This window comes from Rhineura floridana, chromosome 7 (assembly GCF_030035675.1).
Source record: "Rhineura floridana isolate rRhiFlo1 chromosome 7, rRhiFlo1.hap2, whole genome shotgun sequence".
NCBI lineage: Eukaryota > Metazoa > Chordata > Lepidosauria > Squamata > Rhineuridae > Rhineura > Rhineura floridana.
The window spans coordinates 120,360,271-120,372,335 of NC_084486.1; positions in this window are offsets into that span (position 1 = coordinate 120,360,271).

A 12,065-nucleotide genomic window follows, 5' to 3' on the forward strand; every position below is an offset into this window, starting at 1 on the left:
TGCCCCTTTGCATGAGGAATAGGTGAAGAGGACTAAAGAGATGGACGTCTCTTACTTTCTTTAGCAGAATCTAAAATTTGTGTGTGGGGGGAACCCCAAAGCAATAAACCCATTTAGGGAGCAACTGATTAGTTCTATCATCCTTCAGCTGGTTAAATTGACTCATCTAGAAGGAAATAATATGTTAAGGGAAAAACTTATAACAAAACTTGTAGGATAACTTATTAAAGGCAGTGCTGCCATGAGAGCCAGAATGTTTTATAGAGGAGAGATTGGCAGGCTTTATCTTCAAGAGCAATCAGTGAGTCATGGTTATAATGCAAGTACAGGAGACAATTAAGTTCCTCTGCCTATTGAATGCACAGCACTCTCTTTGTACACTTGCAGCTGGAATCACTATTAGTTTCTTAATGTACCATACAACAACAAAGCATAAATATATTTGGGGGGATTGTAATTTTAATGACTATGCCTTTGATGATGATGGACTTGCCTTCAAGTCGATCCTGACTTATGGCTACCCTATGAATAGGGTTTTCATGGTAAGTGGTGCTCAGAGGGGGTTTACCATTGCCTCCCTCTGAGGCTAGTCCTCCCCAGCTGGCTAGGGCCTGCTCATTTCTAAAGTTTCTCAGTGCATTGCAAAACACTGGGAAAAGTGGGGAAAAGGCAAGGAAATGTTGTGGGAAAAGAGAGGTCCTGAAAGAAACATTCAGTGGTGCCATCAGGACAAATCTTTAGGGCAGAAGCCCAAGGCCCCACTCAGCAGAATGGAGGGCCTCCAAGTGCAACCAGGCTTGTTTACTGGGTTTTAAAGTGAGATAATATACGTTATCATTTAATGGTGGGGCTGTAATGCCATTTGACGCAAGTGAAATAATGCACAGTACCATCTAAAGAGCTCCCCTGCCCCCGGTAAGACCATTAAGTACAGTCTTAAAATTACCGAAGTACATCACTTGAAACATTAAATTAAGGGGAATATTTTATATTATTGCAGAATTATGCCCCAATGGTAAATTTATTTTATCTAGTTTTTTAAAAAAACCAAAATGCTGCCTTCTAGCCCCTATCAGGAAGTCCTCAATCTGGTTTACAAAAAGGATAAAAACACAAAGGCTGCGTTTCTAAGCTTACTTATCAGAGACAGGGAGTAAGCCCCAATAAGCTCAATGGGACTTACTTCCAAGTAAATACACTTAGGGTTGCACTGAAAATCAATCATTCTGTGCAATCCTATATCAATTAAGTCACCCATAGTGGGCTCTGTGACACTGGAGTCATTCAAGAGACAGCTGGACAGCCATCTGTCAGAAATGCTTTGATTTGGATTCCTGCATTGAGCAGGGGGTTGGACTTGATGGACTTATAGGCCCCTTCCAACTCTACTATTCTATGATTCTCCCAGTGAAATTGGAGATCTGGAAGTGTTTAGAGACCATACTTTACGCACACTCACACATCCTCTTTTGTTGCTTCTAGGTAACAAGTGAAACAATTATCAAGATGAGATATGAAGCAAAATTCTGAAGTTACAGATATTCTGTATTCTTATCAAGTCATTTTAGAAAGCTATTCCTTTTTAGAGTTGGTCAGTGAGAATGACAAACATGCATTCAGCATTCATGAAAATTATTCAAACAGTACACTAATGCCCCCTGCAGACTGATGTTTAATTGCGGGTATATTCCGCAATATGTTCTTCACACAATAGTGCATTAGTGGTGAATTTATTCTGCGGTAGTTTATTCTGCGATGCTTCGACAATGCTACCAATTATTGTTGTCTGGAAAGGCTATCGTGCAAAAAGAATAAACCAGAATATTTGTGGTATAAAAAGTTACAGGATTTCAGCAGGAAGTTACGGCATGTGTGCTGATTATAAATGAAGCAGTGTGACTGCACCAAAATTTTTCCAGGTGCAAGCACTCTTGAAAGTGGGATCATATAGGACCACTCCAACAGCATCATGAGTATAAGCCACCATGAATGTGCAATAAAAAGGACATCTAGAGTGGTCCCAAGTGGTACCACTTCTTCAGTTGTGAAATCTACTTCCTTATTAGAGAAGCATATCATCATCATCATCATCATCAGAAAAGATCACAAAGTAGTTTATAAAGGAAATAAAACAAAATTAAATTCCATATATAAAATACAAATTAAATAACACATTATTTTAAGCCAATAGAACATCAACATCCATAGAATAGGATTTCACTCACTCAGTACACTTCCATTTACATAATACCAGCCCTTGTTAGGTGGGGCAGCCACACTTCTAGGTGGGGCATTTGTTGGAACTGGAGCAAGAGCAACTCCTGTTTGGGTTCTTTTGTTTGGGTTCCAGAAGGAATATAGAGTTAGGGTCCTCCAGATGGCTAGGCTCACTTACCTTTACCTGTGCTATGCTCTGACTAACTTCCTTCCTTGTAAACTGATATGCTTAGGGAAGCTTATTTGCTCCTCCTCCTTCTGCCCTTTGTTCTTCTCTTTTTCGACTGTCCAAGAGAGAGGAGACATTTGCTCTCTCTCCTGAGCCATGAGGGCAATACCCACATCTGGGCATTGCGCCTCCAACTTAGTTAGTTAGCTAGAACAAGCCTTTCCTATCTACTATGTATTTCTATAAATAAAGTAGCTTTTCTTATTTTACTAAATCTTAAGTCTCAGTGATCTCAATGCAGGGTAAAAGCCTGCCACTTAGGTAAACACACACACTGGCACACACACATCTCAGACCATTGACAATCTCGGCTCATTTCTACAAATTTACGTAACAAAGGGTTATGGCAGCCCAGTAAGCTAAGTTGAATTGCAAGTTGTGTCTAAAAGCTAAAAGGCTAAATACTGTGTGTGATTTACAAAGAGATTGAAAAAGGAGACTAAGTTAGAGAAAGCAGAACAAAAGATAGGAAACCATGGCTGAAAAATCCATGCTTAAGATGAGCGTCCCAAGGCTGGAGAAGGACAATTATGCGGTTTGGAGTCTTCAAATGACTGCACTCCTGGAAGGAGAGGATCTGTATGGAATCCTGACCGATCCTGAGCTGTCAACAGAGGATGAAACAGTTTTAGCATCCTGGAGACGTAAGCATGCAAAAGTGAAATCTCTGCTTATTTCTGCATTATCAGATGAGGCACTAAATGTTTGCATAGCATGTAAGAATGTTAAGGAAATGTGGCAGAAGCTGGAAGAAATATATGACAGAAAGTCTAAAAATCATGTAATGTTCCTTTACAAGGAATTGTTTACTCTGAGAGAGAGATACAATCTGAATACACATCTGGAGAGATTTACAAGTCTGCTCCAAGAATTACAAAGATGTGGGAGGGAGTTGGAAGACGATATGCAAAAGCATTGCTCCTGACCCCTCTCCACGAATGCCATCAATTAACTGCTTGTGTACTAGAATGGACAGACCAGAATATGAGTCAGATTACATCATATTTGAAAGACCAAGATTTTAAAGAGAGACAGGAACAGGCTATGTCTGAGAAAGCAAATTTCACTGTGGGCAGAAACAACAAACAAAGAAAGGACAGAGAGATGACTTATCACCTGAAACCACAGGAGGGCACAGACAAACAGGGGAAGTTGTGTTTTAAATGCAAATCTCCTAATCGCCTTCAAAGAGATTGCCCTAGAAGGCAGACAGCAGCAATGCCTGACTTTAAACAAAGGCAAACTGAAAGGAGAAAAACCGCTGGGCAGACAAAAATGAAGGATTCTAGTTACCATGTGTCTGATGAAATGAAAGATGATTATAAAACCAGATTTTTAATAGACAGTGGTTCTACTTCACACCTTGTAACTGATAAAAGCTTGTTTAAAAGTTCTGAAAGCTACACACAGAATGTGTCAACTGCCTCTGGGGACACATTTTGTTCTCAGGGAATAGGCACGGTGCAACTGCTTTGCAAAATGCCAGAAGGCGAAGGACGGCTTGAAATTAAAAACTGCCTATACGTTCCAGATTTTAAAGATATTTTAATAAGCACAATTAAAATAATGCAGCTTGGAGGTGAACTTTTTCTGAGTGGAATTTTTTGCCAAGTTCTAGATAAAGGAGAAGTATGTTGTACTGCAAAATTGAAAGATGGACTTTTGCATTTAGAATATTTTGAAACTATACATGCAAACACAGTCAAAGAAACCTGTGATTATGGATGTTTGCATGTTTGGCATAGAAGAATGGGACATGCCAGCTTAGCCAGAATCAGTGCTCTAGAGAAAGAGAATTTGGCTAGAGGCATTAAAATGGGACAATGCAAATGCACAGAAAGATGTGAGTGCTATATAAAGAAAAAAATGTGAAACCAAAATTTCCTAAGAAAAGTGAAAGGAAAACCAAAAACCTTCTAGAATTAATTCACACTGACCTTTGTGGGCCAATGAAAGTGCCATCTCAGGGTGGATATTTATACATGCTGACTTTTATAGATGACTACTCAAGGTATACTACAATGTATCTGCTAAGAGAGAAAAGTCAAGTACTTCAAACATTGAAGGACTATGTCAGGATTGTGTCCAACAAATTTGGCAGAAAGCCACAGATCATAAGATCTGACAACGGAAAAGAATATGTGTCCAGGGCTATGCAAGACTTTCTCCGTGAGAAAGGCATAGAACACCAGACTACAGTTGTTTACAGTCTGGAACAGAACGGGGTCATGGAATGCATGAACAGGACCCTTGGACAGATGATTCATTCCCAGTTGGAGGATGCACAGTTACCAAAAAAGTACTGGGGGAAGCAGCAGTTACTGCCACCTACCTGCAGAACCAACTTCCTGCATCTGCAACCAACAAAACACCACTTGTACTATGGCATGATAGGACACCAAGTGTGTCTCACCTTCATGTATTCGGGTGCAAGGCCTTTGTGCACATCCCGAAACAAAAGAGGTCAAAGCTTGACAACACTGCTGGAGAAGTAATATTCATTGGATATTCATCAATGCAGAAGGGATACTGAGTAATAGATCCCAAAACTGGCAAAGGTGGAGTATACAGAGCTGTCCACTCTGATGAAGGAAAGTGCACACACCAACCAGAAGGGGAGCCACACCAAAAATATGACAGCAAAATGGAAGAAAAAACTGAGCTATTCTTCTGCCACAGAAGGGATCACCTGCAGAGGAAGGTGAGGAGTCTGAGCTAGAAGAGGCATCAAAGCCAGAAGAGGGAGCCGAAGCTCCAGCACCCAGATGCTCTGAATGCACAAACAGAGAGACTTGCTTACCTCGTGAGAGATGAACTTCCAGAGCCAGAGACCTGGAAAGAGATTGAAGCTTTACCCAGAGCTGAAGCTGAGAGGCTGAGGCAGGCAGCCAAGGAAGAGCTGAAAGCTCTACACAAGAATAAAACTGGGACACTGACTAAGCTTCCTCAAGGAAGGAAAGTTGTAGGCTGCAAGTGGGTATTTGAGAAAAAGCCAGACGCTAAAAGAAACATTGAGAGATACAAGACAAGACATTAGAAACTTTCTGTGTATCAGCACTGTTACCAGGCCAGATTTGGCGGCAGTAGTGGGATACCTGTGCAGAAAAACCAGCTCACCAACCAAGAAGGACTTGGAAGCAATCAATGATGCAATAGACTCATGGAGTCAGAAGGGGTGAGTTCACAGACCAAGCACATAGAAGTGAAGCACCATTTCATTAGAGATATCTACTGCAGAGGACTACTCAAGATGGAGTATGGTCCAACAGAAGACGTGACTGCAGACACTCTCATGAAGGTGTTGGGCAAAGTCAGACATTGCAAGCTGCGAGACAAGATGAATCTTGTGGGCTGAACCAAGCACAGCATTTTTTGGGGGGGGGAGGTGTATAGTACCAGTCAATCCTCCCACACACACACACTGGTGGTGAGGGTGTGGGGCCAGGCCAGGGGAAAGGAAAGGCAGTAATCATCCCCTTCATGTCTCCCCCATGCAGAGAGTATGTCAACTTACATAATGGGCTATGTAAAGGTCAAGTTAACATAAAATTTAGTATGAACACCAGGAATTATATGATTGGCATATTTTTTGTTTCAGAAGAAAAAAGGATGTTAAGGATACAGTGTACACCAAGAGATGGAGAACAAACAAAATAGCTTATGCTATAACTAAAAAGTTAAAAACTAGTATGGAACTTGTTTTCCCAAAATTTCAGTTTTAATCTTGTATTATGACAACACTAACACAAAAACAAAATAGGTTTATAAGCAGTATGAATACATTAGAATGCAACCATAGTCAATAATTTAAGATGAGTGGTGCTAAGAACAATATGCATAACTTTCTCGTTGAAGTCAGTGAGACTGAGTCTTTAACTTTGTAAAATATTTACTGTATAACAGACTTTCTTTTGTAAAAATAAAAAATTAATGATAAACATGGAAGAAAGCTTTCTGAATGGTAGATTCACAATACACCTTTGAGAGTGAGTGAGTGAGTGAGTGAGTGAGTGAGTGAGTGAGTGAGTGAGTGAGTGAGTGAGTGAGTGAGTGAGTGAGTGAGTGAGTGAGTGAGTGAGTGAGTGAGTGAGTGAGAGGACCTTTAGATTTTCCTTCCTGTTGGACAATCAAGGGAGAACTATTTAACTGGTTGCTATATAAAGGACTAACTAAGCAATTGGAAACTAATTATTGGAAGCAACTGGTTTTCTTTTAAAAAAAGTTTGCTGGGTTGATTTTTCTACCCAAAAATCCTGAAAAGGCCTCATGATGAGGTGCACACATTGGGAAAATCAGAAATCAGTCCTTTGTTACTGCCTAGACGGCCAGCCAGCTAGCTGACAGTAGTGTGCACAGCAGTTTTTCTATTCCTCTGGGGCTCTTTTATTCTTTGACATCAAGTACTCAAGAAAAAGAAGAAAAAATAGCCAGTATGATATTGAATATCATGCTTTAAAAGACTAAAAGGTAAATTAGGGTAGATATTTTTTGAGATCACTTTATCTCTTAATTTCACCCTTTAGCAATAAGCACACAATCCTGCTTTACTCATAGTAACTGCAGCATAAACAAATTCTTACTTCTTATTGCATGCAAACAAGCATCTTTCTTTATTGCTGGCTAGGTAGAGAACACAAATGAAACTGAAAAGCAGAGCGAATAAAGTCCAAGGGGGAGTCTAACTCTAGCCCATAATACAACGTTTGAATATTTATCTCTTCAAGGGTCTGTTAGACTGGTTTTTTCCCAGGACAACTTATGTAATTGTATGGTAATTGTGATCATGAAAGATCCACCCTTAATTAGAGAAAGTCTTGAGTGAGCAGACATTTGGAGACTCTTCTAGATGAGGCTTTTGTTGTTCACTTGCTCAGCCTTATTCACTGAATTTTGCAGAGGGTCCTATTCTTAAATTGCTCCTGTCCTTCTTTAAAGAGAGGCTGTCATTATCTGTCATATTACAAATTTCCCCCAAAAAATCCTGGGGGGAGGGGGCAAAACACAGCTCTAGGGGTGATGGTGTACTCATCCCCCCCCTACAGGGCTGCATTATACCCACACAAATTCCACACCCACCAACACATTAATGCCTTCATCATTTTACAGCTGCATATAGTCCAGATGCCCAGTCCAGGTGCTGATGAGATGGCAGCCCCTTTTGCTTCTGATGATTTGGCAGCTACTACTGTGTCCTGTGCCCCAACTACTGTTCCTGTCTCCCACTGGCTACTTGTTCCCACCTATAGAACAAGATCTCTTATGCTCATACCACAGGCTCACATCCTGTGCAAGCTGATATTTTCTGGAAGGGAGGGAGATGGAACAGCCTTAATCAGGAGTTCCAGGTGAACACACTCTTTCCAAACACACCTTCCAACCAGCTCCATCATAATTCATAAGATAGCACAATTCTACAAGATAATAAGAATCACCGGTATTTGCTTGAAGTGATCCAACAATAATAAACACCTTAGAAGGAAGATGGCTAGCTGGATTTTCTTTATTGATTACATTTGGAATCCACCATTCTTCTACCAAGCTCAGGCATTATACATGATTCTGTCCCCCCCCCGCTATCATTTTTATCCTCACAACAATCCTGTGAGGTGGATTAAGCTGAGAGTTTGTGACTGAAGCAATTAAGGTCACACAGAGAATTTCATAATTAAATAGGGATTTGAACTCAGGGCTCCACATTCCTAATTCAATACTTTAATCACTACACCATGTTCTCTCCTCCCTCCTTTTAACATAATTAACCAAGTCTCCAAGAATACAAATATTGGTGTCTTGCTGGAGAAGCCAACTGTTTTCAGGTACAATTGTTTCAGATATATATTTCAAAAGAAAGACTAGCATGGCCTGAGAGACTTCCCCCCCCACTATTCCGGTTTTCATTTTCAGTATGGTTACTTTTGTATTTGAGATTACAGAATTAATATACTGTTCAGGCATTTTTTGAAATCTCCATCTATAAACTATTTGAGACATTGTTCTTGCTGCCAATGATATGGTTGTATATCTCCTGCACCCTAAGGCCAGTGAACATGACAAAAGTGAATTAATTCATACAGATGGAATCTTTTATTTTTAATTTGAGAAAAAATAAATCATACCAAAAGAATTTGGAAAGAGAAACTGTCTGTGCCAAATTTTCAAAAGCATAAACTCTAACAAAATGCCGCAATTCTGATTATGGGACCTAAATTGGTATGTACATGAGTCTAAGTATGAGCAGAAGTGGATGTGGGTAATGTGTGATAGATATTTATGGAAGTTTGGGTCTTGATTCTTGGTACTTAATCCATGCTTTTCTCCAAAATACATCCATTATTTTTGTAGTAGCAGGTGGTTTAAAAACTTGTTAGAATGCACAGTTTGAGGGTCACAGACTCTTTAACCAGAACATCATGAGTATTTCTCCGCAAAATATTCTAGCTGGCAAGCAAAACTGTAATGCAAGTAGATGTCATCAAGTTACATTAATTGCCTTAAAATCACCTATGCAGTGTTCCCATTGAGGAACGGGTAAATGGAAAAAGAGGTTCCAGAGGGAATAAGGGATGGGAGGTATTAAGGAATTATTATTATTGTTGTTGTTGTTGTTGTTGTTATTCATTTTATATGGATTCTCTTTTGCTGAGTAATCACTCAGAGATTTCTGTTGAAATATGAAGCAGTATATATGTTAAATAAATAAATAAATAAGAAAGATATACATTTATGCTGAAACATTTTGCATGCGAGAAAGAGAAGAGAGGCAGAGGAAGGAATCGGGGGGGTGAAGGAAGAAAACCATGGACCTAGGAAGTGAGGAATGGAAGACCTAGATGGACCCATGGGTCTAAGTCAGTATAAAGGCACCTTTCTATGTTCTTAAGAGAGTAAGGCACAAGAATGAGGGGAAAAGGAAAAGGCCAAAGCAGGAGTCTAAAGGGGAAGACTGTTCATGCTTGGTCACAACTGCAGCCTTGAGCCTCTATATTTTGAATAATCTAAAATTGTTCCAACCCACAGCCATCCAATCAGTTAAAAGGAACTGAGGAAAAGTTAAAACCTGTTTTTGTTAGGAACACAAGAAGCTTCCCTATACTGAATCAGACTGAGTGGCAGCAGCTCTCCAGGGTTTCAGGCAGGGGCCTCATCCAGCCCTACCTGGAGATGTCAGGGATTGAACTTGGGATCTTCTGCATGCAAGTGATATATTCTACCACTGAGCTATGGCTCATTTAGGGTGGGAAAAGTTTTGCTTCTAAATGGCTCTTCTCTACAAGTACCTTTTTGCTTGCTCTGGGCCTGAGCTGTCAATAGATGATACAGATTGATTTGACATTATTATTACTATTACTGCTGCTGCTGCTGCTGCTATTATAAACAACAACAACAATAATATCTCGCCCTTCTTCCCAGAAGGAGCCCACAACAGCGGACACCAGATAAGTTGATTGCTTTTGGGTTACTGAAAGCATTCCAGAGATCAACTGAGCTCATTGAATTTAATAGGGGTAACATTTGTGTACTGATATACAAGGCATTTTAACACTGATGGCAAACGGTAACATTAAAAATGAGATCTTGGTGGAACTCAGAGGTCATAATGGGGCACATAGTGGGAGGCGGTTACTAAGGTATGTTAGACCCAGAACGCTTGACTTTATGGGCTATAACCAGCATCTTAAACTATGTCCCAATAACACAAATATGTGATGTGAATCAGACCTCCAAAAGAAGGAAAAGGGAATTTGTGGTCTTCTGGATGTTGTTGGACTCCAACTTTCATCAAGCCCAGTCAGCTTGGTCAATAGGTAGGGATGATGGGAGTTGTAGTTCATCAAACATCAGAGGGTCACAGGTTCTCCATCTCCACTCTGAAGCCTCACATCTGATGTATCCAATAATTAAAAAAAATAGTTCCTTGTAATTATGCAAGCCTCACATTCAATGAAATCTGAAGTTTGATAACCCCTAGCATAGCTCTGTGGTTGCCACACTACTTTGGGGAAATGGAGCATAACTAGCGGTTGTGATGATCCCTTTTATTGAACATTGAGATTGTACTAGTTTAAGGCTGCAATGTTATTAAGTACTTACCTGAGAAGAATTTCTGGAGTTATTTCTAGACAGGCATAGGATCATGTAGTTAGCATCCTTTACATTTCGCACATAGTTAGGAGATTCTCTGACATTCACAGCAGTGCATCACAGAGACATAGAAGTGACTACAATGGTCATAGATTGTGGTAGTGGAGACAAAACCCAATCAATTGAAAAGTCCTGGAGCTGGAGCTGTTGACAAGAAATAACTGTTCTTTCTTCGTTGTAATGAGATAACCATTGCTTTTCTTTTGTTTTCTGTTTTTTATTTCTTTCATTTGTTCTGCACGTTGCTGCAACAGCATAGGACTTCTGAAGGAGCTACTCCCTTTAAATATTGAAATTTCTAATGAAACATTGTGCATAGTGAGAAATATCTGCAAATGAAAAAGCATACACAAATCTCAGAAGTGCCCACTGTCTCTAAGTTCTACTCAGAGTAGACTGAAGTTACTCATGTCCATTTATTTCCATTGAACTACTCTGGGTATGACTAACATGGGAGGATGTAACCCTGTGCATTTTGCAGCATTTTTATTAAATTAGGATGCTGAAGATGACAATTTGCAGAAGAAAGGATAATAAGAAGGGCTTTAAACAACAAAACACAGACCAATGAGTAGGGATGAAAAAGACTGTGATTAACATTAAATTGGGCAAAACTGAACTCTTGAAAATGTATTATTCTAATACCACATTTGATGACAGCACATGCCTTTTAAAACACTAACTGAGAATAATTGTCAGCAGAAAGTGCAATCAAAAATGACATTAGAAAAACATTCTTCTGACTTCATTTACTTTGGAATTACTTTTATCAAATGCAATTTCTTAGTGCCCTAATTTAACTGATTTGGGGTTTAAAAGATTTTTAAAACCTCACTTTATTATGATGGATTTTTCTCCTGGATCAATTTATTTTTTTAAAAAAGTAATCATCTGTTTAAGAAGACATTTTGAAGCAAGGGACAGAGATAAAGAAATGAATGCACTGATGTTTTGAGGGGAAAGCACACTTTTTACTCTCTTAATTCTGGACTCAATGGAACACAGAGCGAAGAAATCAAAGAGCTTAAACGTGCTTGATGCACTGTGGAATGTAGCTGCCAAGTTTAAGAGAAGGATTGCAAGCAATAGTTAAATGGCAGAAGCAGAGAACTGATGAGTGGTGCAAGATGGGTCAAATAGTGGGAAAGAGTAAAGAGCTCTTTTTTATATATTAAATGCTAATATAGTAAGAGGTAATGCTGACCAAATGTTCCTCTTCAGCTTTTCCATCTTGTTCATAAGATTCAAGGTTAAAGAGGCATTTTGGCAATTGGAGGAGGGATCACAGGTGTGAACAGGAGTGATTTGGTAGAGATTGTGTTCCTAGGTGCTGGTAGGTGATCCTTCTCCCCCATGAAGGCTCCAGAGTGATTCTGCTCACACTTAAAGATGAACCTACCTAATTCACACTTTCTGAAACAATATGTGAACCAAAACACAGCTATCCTTTGAAATTCACACTACTCTGAATTCCGTA